The sequence below is a fragment of the Ochlerotatus camptorhynchus genome, unplaced genomic scaffold (assembly GCF_037179485.1).
Source record: "Ochlerotatus camptorhynchus isolate MF236.1 unplaced genomic scaffold, CSIRO-AGI_Acam_v1.1 ptg000494l, whole genome shotgun sequence".
Classification (NCBI taxonomy): Eukaryota; Metazoa; Arthropoda; class Insecta; order Diptera; family Culicidae; genus Ochlerotatus; species Ochlerotatus camptorhynchus.
Window position 1 is genome coordinate 1006122 of NW_027040979.1, and position 21194 is coordinate 1027315.

A 21194-nucleotide genomic window follows, 5' to 3' on the forward strand; every position below is an offset into this window, starting at 1 on the left:
CAAACATAAAACGGGGAAATCACTCTATCTCAAACAACAAACATCAGATTGGCCTGAAATTTTTTCTACAAGTAGAAGTAATTACCATCTGCCTTCAGAGAAAATTTCAGCTTGATGAGTTGTGCCGTTAATTTTTAAAAAATAGTGATAGGTTTATTACACAAAAAAGTATAATTATTCCACAACAAACGTAAAACGGGGAAATCACTCTATCTCAAACAACAAACATCAGATTGGCCTGAAATTTTTTCTACAAGTAGAAGTAATTACCAACTGCCTTCTGTGAAAATTTCAGCTTGATGAGATGTGCCGTTAATTTTTAAAAAATAGTGATAGGTTTATTACACAAAAAAGTATAATTATTCCACAACAAACGTAAAACGGGGAAATCACTCTATCTCAAACAACAAACATCAGATTGGCCTGAAAATTTTTCTACAAAGAGAAGTCATTACCAACTGCCTGCTGTAAAAATTTCAGCTTGATGAGTTGTGCCGTTAATTTAAAAAAATAGTGATAAGTTTATTACAGAAAAAAGTATAATTATTCCACAACAAACGTAAAACGGGGAAATCACTCTATCTCAAACAACAAACATCAGATTGGCCTGAAATTTTTTCTACAAGTAGAAGTCATTACCATCTGCCTTCAGAGAAAATTTCAGCTTGATGAGTTGTGCCGTTAATTTTTAAAAAATAGTGATAGGTTTATTACACAAAAAAGTATAATTATTCCACAACAAACGTAAAACGGGGAAATCACTCTATCTCAAACAACAAACATCAGATTGGCCTGAAATTTTTTCTACAAGTAGAAGTCATTACCATCTGCCTTCAGAGAAAATTTCAGCTTTATTAGTTGTGCCGTTTATTTTAAAAAAATAGTGATAGGTTTATTACACAAAAAAGTATAATTATTCCACAACAAACGTAAAACGGGGAAATCACTCTATCTCAAACAACAAACATCAGATTGGCCTGAAATTTTTTCTACAAGTAGAAGTCATTACCAACTGCCTGCTGTAAAAATTTCAGCTTGATGAGTTGTGCCGTTAATTTTTAAAAAATAGTGATAGGTGTATTACACTAAAAAGTATAATTATTCCACAATAAACGTTAAACGGGGAAATCACTCTATCTCAAACAACAAACATCAGATTGGCCTGAAAATGTTTCTACAAGTAGAAGTCATTACCAACTGCCCTCTATAAAAATTTCAGCTTGATTTGTTGTGCCGTTAATTAAAAAAAATCGTAATAGATTTATTACACAACAGTAAAACAGGCAAATCGCTCTATCTCTAACCCCAACCATCAGATTGGCCTGAAATTGTTTCTACAAGTAGAAATTATTGCAAACTCAACCATTATGGAGTAGTCACTACAAAGCGCAAAAAAAAAAAAAAAAAAAAAAAAAAAAAAAAACAAAAAAAAAAAAAGTTTGGATTCCCTAACACAGACATCAGATTTCAGGTGTTAAGACTCATTGCCGTGTCCCATGGGGAAACTTTGAGCCAGGCTTCCCCTTTTTAATAAGGTAGTTTCTACGCCGATTTTTTTTTCGATTCTAAACCCAATCACCCCGTTTGCAAGCAGGTTGAACGTTACTAAGAACAACCAACAATCCGAGATGGTTTTAATGTTCTATATGAAGACTGCTTTTCTTCTGTTAAAAATCTTCAATTAATTTTTTCCACAACAAAAGTAAACCGGGGAAATCACTCTATCTCTAACCCCAACCGTCAGATTGGCCTGAAATTTTTTCTACAAGTAGATGTCATTACCATCTGCCTTCTATAAAAATTTCAGCTTGATAAGTTGTGCCATTAATTTTTAAAAAATAGTGATAAGTTTATTACACAAAAAAGTATAATTATTCCACAACAAACGTAAAACGGGGAAATCACTCTATCTCAAACAACAAACATCAGATTGGCCTGAAAATTTTTCTACAAAGAGAAGTCATTACCAACTGCCTGCTGTAAAAATTTCAGCTTGATGAGTTGTGCCATTAATTTAAAAAATAGTGATAAGTTTATTACAGAAAAAAGTATAATTATTCCACAACAAACGAAAAACGGGGAAATCACTCTATCTCAAACAACAAACATCAGATTGGCCTGAAATTTTTTCTACAAGTAGAAGTCATTACCATCTGCCTTCAGAGTAAATTTCAGCTTGATGAGTTGTGCCGTTAATTTAAAAAAAAATAGTGATAGGTTTATTACACAAAAAAGTATAATTATTCCACAACAAACGTAAAACGGGGAAATCACTCTATCTCAAACAACAAACATCAGATTGGCCTGAAATTTTTTCTACAAGTAGAAGTCATTACCAACTGTCTTCTGTAAAAATTTCAGCTTGATGAGTTGTGCCGTTAATTTTTAAAAAATAGTGATAGGTTTATTACACAAAAAAGTATAATTATTCCACAACAAACATAAAACGGGGAAATCACTCTATCTCAAACAACAAACATCAGATTGGCCTGAAATTTTTTCTACAAGTAGAAGTAATTACCAACTGCCTTCAGAGAAAATTTCAGCTTGATGAGTTGTGCCGTTAATTTTTAAAAAATAGTGATAGGTTTATTACACAAAAAAGTATAATTATTCCACAACAAACGTAAAACGGGGAAATCACTCCATCTCAAACAACAAACATCAGATTGGCCTGAAATTTTTTCTACAAGTAGAAGTCATTACCAACTGTCTTCTGTGAAAATTTCAGCTTGATGAGTTGTGCCGTTAATTTTTAAAAAATAGTGATAGGTTTATTACACAAAAAAGTATAATTATTCCACAAAAAACGTAAAACGGGGAAATCACTCTATCTCAAACAACAAACATCAGATTGGCCTGAAATTTTTTCTACAAGTAGAAGTCATTACCAACTGTCTTCTGTGAAAATTTCAGCTTGATGAGTTGTGCCGTTAATTTTTAAAAAATAGTGATAGGTTTATTACACAAAAAAGTATAATTATTCCACAAAAAACGTAAAACGGGGAAATCACTCTATCTCAAACAACAAACATCAGATTGGCCTGAAAATGTTTCTACAAAGAGAAGTCATTACCACCTGCCTGCTGTAAAAATTTCAGCTTGATGAGTTGTGCCGTTAATTTTTAAAAAATAGTGATAGGTTTATTACACAAAAAAGTATAATTATTCCACAACAAACGTAAAACGGGGAAATCACTCTATCTCAAACAACAAACATCAGATTGGCCTGAAATTTTTTCTACAAGTAGAAGTCATTACCAACTGTCTTCTGTGAAAATTTCAGCTTGATGAGTTGTGCCGTTAATTTAAAAAAAATAGTGATAGGTTTATTACACAAAAAAGTATAATTATTCCACAAAAAACGTAAAACGGGGAAATCACTCTATCTCAAACAACAAACATCAGATTGGCCTGAATTTTTTTCTACAAGTAGAAGTAATTACCATCTGCCTTCAGAGAAAATTTCAGCTTGATGAGTTGTGCCGTTAATTTTTAAAAAATAGTGATAGGTTTATTACACAAAAAAGTATAATTATTCCACAACAAACGTAAACGGGGAAATCACTCTATCTCAAACAACAAACATCAGATTGGCCTGAAATTTTTTCTACAAGTAGAAGTCATTACCATCTGCCTTCAGAGAAAATTTCAGCTTGATGAGTTGTGCCGTTAATTTTTAAAAAATAGTGATAGGTTTATTACACAAAAAAGTATAATTATTCCACAACAAACGTAAAACGGGGAAATCACTCTATCTCAAACAACAAACATCAGATTGGCCTGAAATTTTTTCTACAAGTAGAAGTCATTACCAACTGCCCTCTATAAAAATTTCAGCTTGATTTGTTGTGCCATTAATTTTTTAAAAATAGTGATAAGTTTATTACACCAAAAAAGTATAATTATTCCACAACAAACGTAAAACGGGGAAATCACTCTATCTCAAACAACAAACATCAGATTGGCCTGAAATTTTTTCTACAAGTAGAAATTATTGCAAACTCAACCATTATGGAGTAGTCACTACAAAGCGCAACAAAAAAAAAAAAAAAGAAAAAAAAAAAAAAAAAAAGTTTGGATTCCCTAACACAGACATCAGATTTCAGGTGTTAAGACTCATTGCCGTGTCCCATGGGGAAACTTTGAGCCAGGCTTCCCCTTTTTAATAAGGTAGTTTCTACGCCGATTTTTTTTTCGATTCTAAACCCAATCACCCCGTTTGCAAGCAGGTTGAACGTTACTAAGAACAACCAACAATCCGAGATGGTTTTTAATGTCCTATATGAAGACTGCTTTTCTTTTGTTAAAAATCTTCAATTAATTTTTTCCACAACAAAAGTAAACCGGGGAAATCACTCTATCTCTAACCCCAACCGTCAGATTGGCCTGAAATTTTTTCTACAAGTAGATGTCATTACCATCTGCCTTCTATAAAAATTTCAGCTTGATAAGTTGTGCCATTAATTTTTAAAAAATAGTGATAAGTTTATTACACAAAAAAGTATAATTATTCCACAACAAACGTAAAACGGGGAAATCACTCTATCTCAAACAACAAACATCAGATTGGCCTGAAAATTTTTCTACAAAGAGAAGTCATTACCAACTGCCTGCTGTAAAAATTTCAGCTTGATGAGTTGTGCCGTTAATTTTTAAAAAATAGTGATAGGTTTATTACACAAAAAAGTATAATTATTCCACAACAAACGTTAAACGGGGAAATCACTCTATCTCAAACAACAAGCATTAGATTGTCCTGAAATTTTTTCTACAAGTAGAGGTCACTACCAACTGCCTTCTGTGAAAATTTCAGCTTGATTTGTTGTGCCGTTAATTAAAAAAAATCGTAATAGATTTATTACACAACAGTAAAACAGGCAAATCGCTCTATCTCTAACCCCAACCTTCAGATTGGCCTGAAATTGTTTCTACAAGTAGAAATTATTGCAAACTCAACCATTATGGAGTAGTCACTACAAAGCGCAACAAAAAAAAAAAAAAAAGGAAAAAAAAAAAAAAAAAAGTTTGGATTCCCTAACACAGACATCAGATTTCAGGTGTTAAGACTCATTGCCGTGTCTCATGGGGAAACTTTGAGCCAGGCTTCCCCTTTTTAATAAGGTAGTTTCTACGCCGATTTTTTTTTCGATTCTAAACCCAATCACCCCGTTTGCAAGCAGGTTGAACGTTACTAAGAACAACCAACAATCCGAGATGGTTTTTAATGTCCTATATGAAGACTGCTTTTCTTTTGTTAAAAATCTTCAATTAATTTTTTCCACAACAAAAGTAAACCGGGGAAATCACTCTATCTCTAACCCCAACCGTCAGATTGGCCTGAAATTTTTTCTACAAGTAGATGTCATTACCATCTGCCTTCTATAAAAATTTCAGCTTGATAAGTTGTGCCATTAATTTTTAAAAAATAGTGATAAGTTTATTACACAAAAAAGTATAATTATTCCACAACAAACGTAAAACGGGGAAATCACTCTATCTCAAACAACAAACATCAGATTGGCCTGAAATTTTTTCTACAAGTAGAAGTAATTACCATCTGCCTTCAGAGTAAATTTCAGCTTGATGAGTTGTGCCGTTAATTTAAAAAAAAATAGTGATAGGTTTATTACACAAAAAAGTATAATTATTCCACAACAAACGTAAAACGGGGAAATCACTCTATCTCAAACAACAAACATCAGATTGGCCTGAAATTTTTTCTACAAGTAGAAGTCATTACCAACTGTCTTCTGTGAAAATTTCAGCTTGATGAGTTGTGCCGTTAATTTTTAAAAAATAGTGATAGGTTTATTACACAAAAAAGTATAATTATTCCACAACAAACGTAAAACGGGGAAATCACTCTATCTCAAACAACAAACATCAGATTGGCCTGAAATTTTTTCTACAAGTAGAAGTCATTACCAACTGCCCTCTATAAAAATTTCAGCTTGATTTGTTGTGCCATTAATTTTTAAAAAATAGTGATAAGTTTATTACACCAAAAAAGTATAATTATTCCACAACAAACGTAAAACGGGGAAATCACTCTATCTCAAACAACAAACATCAGATTGGCCTGAAATTTTTTCTACAAGTAGAAGTCATTACCAACTGCCTGCTGTAAAAATTTCAGCTTGATGAGTTGTGCCGTTAATTTTTAAAAAATAGTGATAGGTTTATTACACAAAAAAGTATAATTATTCCACAACAAACGTTAAACGGGGAAATCACTCTATCTCAAACAACAAACATCAGATTGGCCTGAAATTTTTTCTACAAGTAGAAGTCATTACCAACTGCCCTCTATAAAAATTTCAGCTTGATTTGTTGTGCCATTAATTTTTAAAAAATAGTGATAAGTTTATTACACCAAAAAAGTATAATTATTCCACAACAAACGTAAAACGGGGAAATCACTCTATCTCAAACAACAAACATCAGATTGGCCTGAAATTTTTTCTACAAGTAGAAGTCATTACCAACTGCCTGCTGTAAAAATTTCAGCTTGATGAGTTGTGCCGTTAATTTTTAAAAAATAGTGATAGGTTTATTACACAAAAAAGTATAATTATTCCACAACAAACGTTAAACGGGGAAATCACTCTATCTCAAACAACAAACATCAGATTGGCCTGAAATTTTTTCTACAAGTAGAAGTCATTACCAACTGCCCTCTATAAAAATTTCAGCTTGATTTGTTGTGCCATTAATTTTTAAAAAATAGTGATAAGTTTATTACACCAAAAAAGTATAATTATTCCACAACAAACGTAAAACGGGGAAATCACTCTATCTCAAACAACAAACATCAGATTGGCCTGAAATTTTTTCTACAAGTAGAAGTCATTACCAACTGCCTTCTGTGAAAATTTCAGCTTGATGAGATGTGCCGTTAATTTTTAAAAAATAGTGATAGGTTTATTACACAAAAAAGTATAATTATTCCACAACAAACGTAAAACGGGGAAATCACTCTATCTCAAACAACAAACATCAGATTGGCCTGAAATTTTTTCTACAAGTAGAAGTCATTACCAACTGCCTGCTGTAAAAATTTCAGCTTGATGAGTTGTGCCGTTAATTTTAAAAAAATAGTGATAGGTTTATTACACAAAAAAGTATAATTATTCCACAACAAACGTTAAACGGGGAAATCACTCTATCTCAAACAACAAACATCAGATTGGCCTGAAATTTTTTCTACAAGTAGAAGTCATTACCAACTGCCCTCTATAAAAATTTCAGCTTGATTTGTTGTGCCATTAATTTTTAAAAAATAGTGATAAGTTTATTACACCAAAAAAGTATAATTATTCCACAACAAACGTAAAACGGGGAAATCACTCTATCTCAAACAACAAACATCAGATTGGCCTGAAATTTTTTCTACAAGTAGAAGTCATTACCAACTGCCTGCTGTAAAAATTTCAGCTTGATGAGTTGTGCCGTTAATTTTTAAAAAATAGTGATAGGTTTATTACACAAAAAAGTATAATTATTCCACAACAAACGTTAAACGGGGAAATCACTCTATCTCAAACAACAAACATCAGATTGGCCTGAAATTTTTTCTACAAGTAGAAGTCATTACCAACTGCCCTCTATAAAAATTTCAGCTTGATTTGTTGTGCCATTAATTTTTAAAAAATAGTGATAAGTTTATTACACCAAAAAAGTATAATTATTCCACAACAAACGTAAAACGGGGAAATCACTCTATCTCAAACAACAAACATCAGATTGGCCTGAAATTTTTTCTACAAGTAGAAGTCATTACCAACTGCCTTCTGTGAAAATTTCAGCTTGATGAGATGTGCCGTTAATTTTTAAAAAATAGTGATAGGTTTATTACACAAAAAAGTATAATTATTCCACAACAAACGTTAAACGGGGAAATCACTCTATCTAAAACAACAAACATCAGATTGGCCTGAAATTTTTTCTACAAGTAGAAGTAATTACCATCTGCCTTCAGAGTAAATTTCAGCTTGATGAGTTGTGCCGTTAATTTAAAAAAAAATAGTGATAGGTTTATTACACAAAAAAGTATAATTATTCCACAACAAACGTAAAACGGGGAAATCACTCTATCTCAAACAACAAACATCAGATTGGCCTGAAATTTTTTCTACAAGTAGAAGTCATTACCAACTGTCTTCTGTGATAATTTCAGCTTGATGAGTTGTGCCGTTAATTTTTAAAAAATAGTGATAGGTTTATTACACAAAAAAGTATAATTATTCCACAACAAACGTAAAACGGGGAAATCACTCTATCTCAAACAACAAACATCAGATTGGCCTGAAATTTTTTCTACAAGTAGAAGTCATTACCAACTGCCCTCTATAAAAATTTCAGCTTGATTTGTTGTGCCATTAATTTTTAAAAAATAGTGATAAGTTTATTACACCAAAAAAGTATAATTATTCCACAACAAACGTAAAACGGGGAAATCACTCTATCTCAAACAACAAACATCAGATTGGCCTGAAATTTTTTCTACAAGTAGAAGTCATTACCAACTGCCTGCTGTAAAAATTTCAGCTTGATGAGTTGTGCCGTTAATTTTTAAAAAATAGTGATAAGTTTATTACACCAAAAAAGTATAATTATTCCACAACAAACGTTAAACGGGGAAATCACTCTATCTCAAACAACAAGCATTAGATTGTCCTGAAATTTTTTCTACAAGTAGAGGTCACTACCAACTGCCTTCTGTGAAAATTTCAGCTTGATTTGTTGTGCCGTTAATTAAAAAAAATCGTAATAGATTTATTACACAACAGTAAAACAGGCAAATCGCTCTATCTCTAACCCCAACCTTCAGATTGGCCTGAAATTGTTTCTACAAGTAGAAATTATTGCAAACTCAACCATTATGGAGTAGTCACTACAAAGCGCAAAAAAAAAAAAAAAAAAAAAAAAAGTTTGGATTCCCTAACACAGACATCAGATTTCAGGTGTTAAGACTCATTGCCGTGTCTCATGGGGAAACTTTGAGCCAGGCTTCCCCTTTTTAATAAGGTAGTTTCTACGCCGATTTTTTTTTCGATTCTAAACCCAATCACCCCGTTTGCAAGCAGGTTGAACGTTACTAAGAACAACCAACAATCCGAGATGGTTTTTAATGTCCTATATGAAGACTGCTTTTCTTTTGTTAAAAATCTTCAATTAATTTTTTCCACAACAAAAGTAAACCGGGGAAATCACTCTATCTCTAACCCCAACCGTCAGATTGGCCTGAAATTTTTTCTACAAGTAGATGTCATTACCATCTGCCTTCTATAAAAATTTCAGCTTGATAAGTTGTGCCATTAATTTTTAAAAAATAGTGATAAGTTTATTACACAAAAAAGTATAATTATTCCACAACAAACGTAAAACGGGGAAATCACTCTATCTCAAACAACAAACATCAGATTGGCCTGAAATTTTTTCTACAAGTAGAAGTAATTACCATCTGCCTTCAGAGTAAATTTCAGCTTGATGAGTTGTGCCGTTAATTTAAAAAAAAATAGTGATAGGTTTATTACACAAAAAAGTATAATTATTCCACAACAAACGTAAAACGGGGAAATCACTCTATCTCAAACAACAAACATCAGATTGGCCTGAAATTTTTTCTACAAGTAGAAGTCATTACCAACTGTCTTCTGTGAAAATTTCAGCTTGATGAGTTGTGCCGTTAATTTTTAAAAAATAGTGATAGGTTTATTACACAAAAAAGTATAATTATTCCACAACAAACGTAAAACGGGGAAATCACTCTATCTCAAACAACAAACATCAGATTGGCCTGAAATTTTTTCTACAAGTAGAAGTCATTACCAACTGCCCTCTATAAAAATTTCAGCTTGATTTGTTGTGCCATTAATTTTTAAAAAATAGTGATAAGTTTATTACACCAAAAAAGTATAATTATTCCACAACAAACGTAAAACGGGGAAATCACTCTATCTCAAACAACAAACATCAGATTGGCCTGAAATTTTTTCTACAAGTAGAAGTCATTACCAACTGCCTGCTGTAAAAATTTCAGCTTGATGAGTTGTGCCGTTAATTTTTAAAAAATAGTGATAGGTTTATTACACAAAAAAGTATAATTATTCCACAACAAACGTTAAACGGGGAAATCACTCTATCTCAAACAACAAACATCAGATTGGCCTGAAATTTTTTCTACAAGTAGAAGTCATTACCAACTGCCCTCTATAAAAATTTCAGCTTGATTTGTTGTGCCATTAATTTTTAAAAAATAGTGATAAGTTTATTACACCAAAAAAGTATAATTATTCCACAACAAACGTAAAACGGGGAAATCACTCTATCTCAAACAACAAACATCAGATTGGCCTGAAATTTTTTCTACAAGTAGAAGTCATTACCAACTGCCTGCTGTAAAAATTTCAGCTTGATGAGTTGTGCCGTTAATTTTTAAAAAATAGTGATAGGTTTATTACACAAAAAAGTATAATTATTCCACAACAAACGTTAAACGGGGAAATCACTCTATCTCAAACAACAAACATCAGATTGGCCTGAAATTTTTTCTACAAGTAGAAGTCATTACCAACTGCCCTCTATAAAAATTTCAGCTTGATTTGTTGTGCCATTAATTTTTAAAAAATAGTGATAAGTTTATTACACCAAAAAAGTATAATTATTCCACAACAAACGTAAAACGGGGAAATCACTCTATCTCAAACAACAAACATCAGATTGGCCTGAAATTTTTTCTACAAGTAGAAGTCATTACCAACTGCCTTCTGTGAAAATTTCAGCTTGATGAGATGTGCCGTTAATTTTTAAAAAATAGTGATAGGTTTATTACACAAAAAAGTATAATTATTCCACAACAAACGTAAAACGGGGAAATCACTCTATCTCAAACAACAAACATCAGATTGGCCTGAAATTTTTTCTACAAGTAGAAGTCATTACCAACTGCCTGCTGTAAAAATTTCAGCTTGATGAGTTGTGCCGTTAATTTTAAAAAAATAGTGATAGGTTTATTACACAAAAAAGTATAATTATTCCACAACAAACGTTAAACGGGGAAATCACTCTATCTCAAACAACAAACATCAGATTGGCCTGAAATTTTTTCTACAAGTAGAAGTCATTACCAACTGCCCTCTATAAAAATTTCAGCTTGATTTGTTGTGCCATTAATTTTTAAAAAATAGTGATAAGTTTATTACACCAAAAAAGTATAATTATTCCACAACAAACGTAAAACGGGGAAATCACTCTATCTCAAACAACAAACATCAGATTGGCCTGAAATTTTTTCTACAAGTAGAAGTCATTACCAACTGTCTTCTGTGATAATTTCAGCTTGATGAGTTGTGCCGTTAATTTTTAAAAAATAGTGATAGGTTTATTACACAAAAAAGTATAATTATTCCACAAAAAACGTAAAACGGGGAAATCACTCTATCTCAAACAACAAACATCAGATTGGCCTGAAATTTTTTCTACAAGTAGAAGTCATTACCAACTGTCTTCTGTGAAAATTTCAGCTTGATGAGTTGTGCCGTTAATTTTTAAAAAATAGTGATAGGTTTATTACACAAAAAAGTATAATTATTCCACAAAAAACGTAAAACGGGGAAATCACTCTATCTCAAACAACAAACATCAGATTGGCCTGAAAATGTTTCTACAAAGAGAAGTCATTACCACCTGCCTGCTGTAAAAATTTCAGCTTGATGAGTTGTGCCGTTAATTTTTAAAAAATAGTGATAGGTTTATTACACAAAAAAGTATAATTATTCCACAACAAACGTAAAACGGGGAAATCACTCTATCTCAAACAACAAACATCAGATTGGCCTGAAATTTTTTCTACAAGTAGAAGTCATTACCAACTGTCTTCTGTGAAAATTTCAGCTTGATGAGTTGTGCCGTTAATTTAAAAAAAATAGTGATAGGTTTATTACACAAAAAAGTATAATTATTCCACAAAAAACGTAAAACGGGGAAATCACTCTATCTCAAACAACAAACATCAGATTGGCCTGAATTTTTTTCTACAAGTAGAAGTAATTACCATCTGCCTTCAGAGAAAATTTCAGCTTGATGAGTTGTGCCGTTAATTTTTAAAAAATAGTGATAGGTTTATTACACAAAAAAGTATAATTATTCCACAACAAACGTAAACGGGGAAATCACTCTATCTCAAACAACAAACATCAGATTGGCCTGAAATTTTTTCTACAAGTAGAAGTCATTACCATCTGCCTTCAGAGAAAATTTCAGCTTGATGAGTTGTGCCGTTAATTTTTAAAAAATAGTGATAGGTTTATTACACAAAAAAGTATAATTATTCCACAACAAACGTAAAACGGGGAAATCACTCTATCTCAAACAACAAACATCAGATTGGCCTGAAATTTTTTCTACAAGTAGAAGTCATTACCAACTGCCCTCTATAAAAATTTCAGCTTGATTTGTTGTGCCATTAATTTTTTAAAAATAGTGATAAGTTTATTACACCAAAAAAGTATAATTATTCCACAACAAACGTAAAACGGGGAAATCACTCTATCTCAAACAACAAACATCAGATTGGCCTGAAATTTTTTCTACAAGTAGAAATTATTGCAAACTCAACCATTATGGAGTAGTCACTACAAAGCGCAACAAAAAAAAAAAAAAAGAAAAAAAAAAAAAAAAAAGTTTGGATTCCCTAACACAGACATCAGATTTCAGGTGTTAAGACTCATTGCCGTGTCTCATGGGGAAACTTTGAGCCAGGCTTCCCCTTTTTAATAAGGTAGTTTCTACGCCGATTTTTTTTTCGATTCTAAACCCAATCACCCCGTTTGCAAGCAGGTTGAACGTTACTAAGAACAACCAACAATCCGAGATGGTTTTTAATGTCCTATATGAAGACTGCTTTTCTTTTGTTAAAAATCTTCAATTAATTTTTTCCACAACAAAAGTAAACCGGGGAAATCACTCTATCTCTAACCCCAACCGTCAGATTGGCCTGAAATTTTTTCTACAAGTAGATGTCATTACCATCTGCCTTCTATAAAAATTTCAGCTTGATAAGTTGTGCCATTAATTTTTAAAAAATAGTGATAAGTTTATTACACAAAAAAGTATAATTATTCCACAACAAACGTAAAACGGGGAAATCACTCTATCTCAAACAACAAACATCAGATTGGCCTGAAATTTTTTCTACAAGTAGAAGTAATTACCATCTGCCTTCAGAGTAAATTTCAGCTTGATGAGTTGTGCCGTTAATTTAAAAAAAAATAGTGATAGGTTTATTACACAAAAAAGTATAATTATTCCACAACAAACGTAAAACGGGGAAATCACTCTATCTCAAACAACAAACATCAGATTGGCCTGAAATTTTTTCTACAAGTAGAAGTCATTACCAACTGTCTTCTGTGAAAATTTCAGCTTGATGAGTTGTGCCGTTAATTTTTAAAAAATAGTGATAGGTTTATTACACAAAAAAGTATAATTATTCCACAACAAACGTAAAACGGGGAAATCACTCTATCTCAAACAACAAACATCAGATTGGCCTGAAATTTTTTCTACAAGTAGAAGTCATTACCAACTGCCCTCTATAAAAATTTCAGCTTGATTTGTTGTGCCATTAATTTTTAAAAAATAGTGATAAGTTTATTACACCAAAAAAGTATAATTATTCCACAACAAACGTAAAACGGGGAAATCACTCTATCTCAAACAACAAACATCAGATTGGCCTGAAATTTTTTCTACAAGTAGAAGTCATTACCAACTGCCTGCTGTAAAAATTTCAGCTTGATGAGTTGTGCCGTTAATTTTTAAAAAATAGTGATAGGTTTATTACACAAAAAAGTATAATTATTCCACAACAAACGTTAAACGGGGAAATCACTCTATCTCAAACAACAAACATCAGATTGGCCTGAAATTTTTTCTACAAGTAGAAGTCATTACCAACTGCCCTCTATAAAAATTTCAGCTTGATTTGTTGTGCCATTAATTTTTAAAAAATAGTGATAAGTTTATTACACCAAAAAAGTATAATTATTCCACAACAAACGTAAAACGGGGAAATCACTCTATCTCAAACAACAAACATCAGATTGGCCTGAAATTTTTTCTACAAGTAGAAGTCATTACCAACTGCCTGCTGTAAAAATTTCAGCTTGATGAGTTGTGCCGTTAATTTTTAAAAAATAGTGATAGGTTTATTACACAAAAAAGTATAATTATTCCACAACAAACGTTAAACGGGGAAATCACTCTATCTCAAACAACAAACATCAGATTGGCCTGAAATTTTTTCTACAAGTAGAAGTCATTACCAACTGCCCTCTATAAAAATTTCAGCTTGATTTGTTGTGCCATTAATTTTTAAAAAATAGTGATAAGTTTATTACACCAAAAAAGTATAATTATTCCACAACAAACGTAAAACGGGGAAATCACTCTATCTCAAACAACAAACATCAGATTGGCCTGAAATTTTTTCTACAAGTAGAAGTCATTACCAACTGCCTTCTGTGAAAATTTCAGCTTGATGAGATGTGCCGTTAATTTTTAAAAAATAGTGATAGGTTTATTACACAAAAAAGTATAATTATTCCACAACAAACGTAAAACGGGGAAATCACTCTATCTCAAACAACAAACATCAGATTGGCCTGAAATTTTTTCTACAAGTAGAAGTCATTACCAACTGCCTGCTGTAAAAATTTCAGCTTGATGAGTTGTGCCGTTAATTTTAAAAAAATAGTGATAGGTTTATTACACAAAAAAGTATAATTATTCCACAACAAACGTTAAACGGGGAAATCACTCTATCTCAAACAACAAACATCAGATTGGCCTGAAATTTTTTCTACAAGTAGAAGTCATTACCAACTGCCCTCTATAAAAATTTCAGCTTGATTTGTTGTGCCATTAATTTTTAAAAAATAGTGATAAGTTTATTACACCAAAAAAGTATAATTATTCCACAACAAACGTAAAACGGGGAAATCACTCTATCTCAAACAACAAACATCAGATTGGCCTGAAATTTTTTCTACAAGTAGAAGTCATTACCAACTGCCTGCTGTAAAAATTTCAGCTTGATGAGTTGTGCCGTTAATTTTTAAAAAATAGTGATAGGTTTATTACACAAAAAAGTATAATTATTCCACAACAAACGTTAAACGGGGAAATCACTCTATCTCAAACAACAAACATCAGATTGGCCTGAAATTTTTTCTACAAGTAGAAGTCATTACCAACTGCCCTCTATAAAAATTTCAGCTTGATTTGTTGTGCCATTAATTTTTAAAAAATAGTGATAAGTTTATTACACCAAAAAAGTATAATTATTCCACAACAAACGTAAAACGGGGAAATCACTCTATCTCAAACAACAAACATCAGATTGGCCTGAAATTTTTTCTACAAGTAGAAGTCATTACCAACTGCCTTCTGTGAAAATTTCAGCTTGATGAGATGTGCCGTTAATTTTTAAAAAATAGTGATAGGTTTATTACACAAAAAAGTATAATTATTCCACAACAAACGTTAAACGGGGAAATCACTCTATCTAAAACAACAAACATCAGATTGGCCTGAAATTTTTTCTACAAGTAGAAGTAATTACCATCTGCCTTCAGAGTAAATTTCAGCTTGATGAGTTGTGCCGTTAATTTAAAAAAAAATAGTGATAGGTTTATTACACAAAAAAGTATAATTATTCCACAACAAACGTAAAACGGGGAAATCACTCTATCTCAAACAACAAACATCAGATTGGCCTGAAATTTTTTCTACAAGTAGAAGTCATTACCAACTGTCTTCTGTGATAATTTCAGCTTGATGAGTTGTGCCGTTAATTTTTAAAAAATAGTGATAGGTTTATTACACAAAAAAGTATAATTATTCCACAACAAACGTAAAACGGGGAAATCACTCTATCTCAAACAACAAACATCAGATTGGCCTGAAATTTTTTCTACAAGTAGAAGTCATTACCAACTGCCCTCTATAAAAATTTCAGCTTGATTTGTTGTGCCATTAATTTTTAAAAAATAGTGATAAGTTTATTACACCAAAAAAGTATAATTATTCCACAACAAACGTAAAACGGGGAAATCACTCTATCTCAAACAACAAACATCAGATTGGCCTGAAATTTTTTCTACAAGTAGAAGTCATTACCAACTGCCTGCTGTAAAAATTTCAGCTTGATGAGTTGTGCCGTTAATTTTTAAAAAATAGTGATAAGTTTATTACACCAAAAAAGTATAATTATTCCACAACAAACGTTAAACGGGGAAATCACTCTATCTCAAACAACAAGCATTAGATTGTCCTGAAATTTTTTCTACAAGTAGAGGTCACTACCAACTGCCTTCTGTGAAAATTTCAGCTTGATTTGTTGTGCCGTTAATTAAAAAAAATCGTAATAGATTTATTACACAACAGTAAAACAGGCAAATCGCTCTATCTCTAACCCCAACCTTCAGATTGGCCTGAAATTGTTTCTACAAGTAGAAATTATTGCAAACTCAACCATTATGGAGTAGTCACTACAAAGCGCAACAAAAAAAAAAAAAAAAGGAAAAAAAAAAAAAAAAAAGTTTGGATTCCCTAACACAGACATCAGATTTCAGGTGTTAAGACTCATTGCCGTGTCTCATGGGGAAACTTTGAGCCAGGCTTCCCCTTTTTAATAAGGTAGTTTCTACGCCGATTTTTTTTTCGATTCTAAACCCAATCACCCCGTTTGCAAGCAGGTTGAACGTTACTAAGAACAACCAACAATCCGAGATGGTTTTTAATGTCCTATATGAAGACTGCTTTTCTTTTGTTAAAAATCTTCAATTAATTTTTTCCACAACAAAAGTAAACCGGGGAAATCACTCTATCTCTAACCCCAACCGTCAGATTGGCCTGAAATTTTTTCTACAAGTAGATGTCATTACCATCTGCCTTCTATAAAAATTTCAGCTTGATAAGTTGTGCCATTAATTTTTAAAAAATAGTGATAAGTTTATTACACAAAAAAGTATAATTATTCCACAACAAACGTAAAACGGGGAAATCACTCTATCTCAAACAACAAACATCAGATTGGCCTGAAATTTTTTCTACAAGTAGAAGTAATTACCATCTGCCTTCAGAGTAAATTTCAGCTTGATGAGTTGTGCCGTTAATTTAAAAAAAAATAGTGATAGGTTTATTACACAAAAAAGTATAATTATTCCACAACAAACGTAAAACGGGGAAATCACTCTATCTCAAACAACAAACATCAGATTGGCCTGAAATTTTTTCTACAAGTAGAAGTCATTACCAACTGTCTTCTGTGAAAATTTCAGCTTGATGAGTTGTGCCGTTAATTTTTAAAAAATAGTGATAGGTTTATTACACAAAAAAGTATAATTATTCCACAACAAACGTAAAACGGGGAAATCACTCTATCTCAAACAACAAACATCAGATTGGCCTGAAATTTTTTCTACAAGTAGAAGTCATTACCAACTGCCCTCTATAAAAATTTCAGCTTGATTTGTTGTGCCATTAATTTTTAAAAAATAGTGATAAGTTTATTACACCAAAAAAGTATAATTATTCCACAACAAACGTAAAACGGGGAAATCACTCTATCTCAAACAACAAACATCAGATTGGCCTGAAATTTTTTCTACAAGTAGAAGTCATTACCAACTGCCTGCTGTAAAAATTTCAGCTTGATGAGTTGTGCCGTTAATTTTTAAAAAATAGTGATAGGTTTATTACACAAAAAAGTATAATTATTCCACAACAAACGTTAAACGGGGAAATCACTCTATCTCAAACAACAAACATCAGATTGGCCTGAAATTTTTTCTACAAGTAGAAGTCATTACCAACTGCCCTCTATAAAAATTTCAGCTTGATTTGTTGTGCCATTAATTTTTAAAAAATAGTGATAAGTTTATTACACCAAAAAAGTATAATTATTCCACAACAAACGTAAAACGGGGAAATCACTCTATCTCAAACAACAAACATCAGATTGGCCTGAAATTTTTTCTACAAGTAGAAGTCATTACCAACTGCCTGCTGTAAAAATTTCAGCTTGATGAGTTGTGCCGTTAATTTTTAAAAAATAGTGATAGGTTTATTACACAAAAAAGTATAATTATTCCACAACAAACGTTAAACGGGGAAATCACTCTATCTCAAACAACAAACATCAGATTGGCCTGAAATTTTTTCTACAAGTAGAAGTCATTACCAACTGCCCTCTATAAAAATTTCAGCTTGATTTGTTGTGCCATTAATTTTTAAAAAATAGTGATAAGTTTATTACACCAAAAAAGTATAATTATTCCACAACAAACGTAAAACGGGGAAATCACTCTATCTCAAACAACAAACATCAGATTGGCCTGAAATTTTTTCTACAAGTAGAAGTCATTACCAACTGCCTTCTGTGAAAATTTCAGCTTGATGAGATGTGCCGTTAATTTTTAAAAAATAGTGATAGGTTTATTACACAAAAAAGTATAATTATTCCACAACAAACGTAAAACGGGGAAATCACTCTATCTCAAACAACAAACATCAGATTGGCCTGAAATTTTTTCTACAAGTAGAAGTCATTACCAACTGCCTGCTGTAAAAATTTCAGCTTGATGAGTTGTGCCGTTAATTTTAAAAAAATAGTGATAGGTTTATTACACAAAAAAGTATAATTATTCCACAACAAACGTTAAACGGGGAAATCACTCTATCTCAAACAACAAACATCAGATTGGCCTGAAATTTTTTCTACAAGTAGAAGTCATTACCAACTGCCCTCTATAAAAATTTCAGCTTGATTTGTTGTGCCATTAATTTTTAAAAAATAGTGATAAGTTTATTACACCAAAAAAGTATAATTATTCCACAACAAACGTAAAACGGGGAAATCACTCTATCTCAAACAACAAACATCAGATTGGCCTGAAATTTTTTCTACAAGTAGAAGTCATTACCAACTGCCTGCTGTAAAAATTTCAGCTTGATGAGTTGTGCCGTTAATTTTTAAAAAATAGTGATAGGTTTATTACACAAAAAAGTATAATTATTCCACAACAAACGTTAAACGGGGAAATCACTCTATCTCAAACAACAAACATCAGATTGGCCTGAAATTTTTTCTACAAGTAGAAGTCATTACCAACTGCCCTCTATAAAAATTTCAGCTTGATTTGTTGTGCCATTAATTTTTAAAAAATAGTGATAAGTTTATTACACCAAAAAAGTATAATTATTCCACAACAAACGTAAAACGGGGAAATCACTCTATCTCAAACAACAAACATCAGATTGGCCTGAAATTTTTTCTACAAGTAGAAGTCATTACCAACTGCCTTCTGTGAAAATTTCAGCTTGATGAGATGTGCCGTTAATTTTTAAAAAATAGTGATAGGTTTATTACACAAAAAAGTATAATTATTCCACAACAAACGTTAAACGGGGAAATCACTCTATCTAAAACAACAAACATCAGATTGGCCTGAAATTTTTTCTACAAGTAGAAGTAATTACCATCTGCCTTCAGAGTAAATTTCAGCTTGATGAGTTGTGCCGTTAATTTAAAAAAAAATAGTGATAGGTTTATTACACAAAAAAGTATAATTATTCCACAACAAACGTAAAACGGGGAAATCACTCTATCTCAAACAACAAACATCAGATTGGCCTGAAATTTTTTCTACAAGTAGAAGTCATTACCAACTGTCTTCTGTGATAATTTCAGCTTGATGAGTTGTGCCGTTAATTTTTAAAAAATAGTGATAGGTTTATTACACAAAAAAGTATAATTATTCCACAACAAACGTAAAACGGGGAAATCACTCTATCTCAAACAACAAACATCAGATTGGCCTGAAATTTTTTCTACAAGTAGAAGTCATTACCAACTGCCCTCTATAAAAATTTCAGCTTGATTTGTTGTGCCATTAATTTTTAAAAAATAGTGATAAGTTTATTACACCAAAAAAGTATAATTATTCCACAACAAACGTAAAACGGGGAAATCACTCTATCTCAAACAACAAACATCAGATTGGCCTGAAATTTTTTCTACAAGTAGAAGTCATTACCAACTGCCTGCTGTAAAAATTTCAGCTTGATGAGTTGTGCCGTTAATTTTTAAAAAATAGTGATAAGTTTATTACACCAAAAAAGTATAATTATTCCACAACAAACGTTAAACGGGGAAATCACTCTATCTCAAACAACAAGCATTAGATTGTCCTGAAATTTTTTCTACAAGTAGAGGTCACTACCAACTGCCTTCTGTGAAAATTTCAGCTTGATTTGTTGTGCCGTTAATTAAAAAAAATCGTAATAGATTTATTACACAACAGTAAAACAGGCAAATCGCTCTATCTCTAACCCCAACCTTCAGATTGGCCTGAAATTGTTTCTACAAGTAGAAATTATTGCAAACTCAACCATTATGGAGTAGTCACTACAAAGCGCAAAAAAAAAAAAAAAAAAAAAAAAAGTTTGGATTCCCTAACACAGACATCAGATTTCAGGTGTTAAGACTCATTGCCGTGTCTCATGGGGAAACTTTGAGCCAGGCTTCCCCTTTTTAATAAGGTAGTTTCTACGCCGATTTTTTTTTCGATTCTAAACCCAATCACCCCGTTTGCAAGCAGGTTGAACGTTACTAAGAACAACCAACAATCCGAGATGGTTTTTAATGTCCTATATGAAGACTGCTTTTCTTTTGTTAAAAATCTTCAATTAATTTTTTCCACAACAAAAGTAAACCGGGGAAATCACTCTATCTCTAACCCCAACCGTCAGATTGGCCTGAAATGTTTTCTACAAGTAGATGTCATTACCATCTGCCTTCTATAAAAATTTCAGCTTGATAAGTTGTGCCATTAATTTTTAAAAAATAGTGATAAGTTTATTACACAAAAAAGTATAATTATTCCACAACAAACGTAAAACGGGGAAATCACTCTATCTCAAACAACAAACATCAGATTGGCCTGAAAATTTTTCTACAAAGAGAAGTCATTACCAACTGCCTGCTGTAAAAATTTCAGCTTGATGAGTTGTGCCGTTAATTTAAAAAAAATAGTGATAAGTTTATTACAGAAAAAAGTATAATTATTCCACAACAAACGTTAAACGGGGAAATCACTCTATCTAAAACAACAAACATCAGATTG

The 21194-nt window shown here is 31.8% G+C and overlaps 1 long non-coding RNA gene across 1 annotated transcript in view; it reads left to right on the top strand.

Moving 5' to 3' along the window:
* The first annotated feature begins 1404 nt into the window (after nt 1–1404).
* The window catches only part of LOC135712597 (uncharacterized), a 285719-nt gene continuing 265929 nt past the window's right edge, over nt 1405–21194 (top strand). Inside the window, exon 1 of the long non-coding RNA XR_010518658.1 lies at nt 1405–1437. This is a non-coding gene — a long non-coding RNA (uncharacterized LOC135712597). The remainder of the gene's footprint in view (nt 1438–21194) is intronic.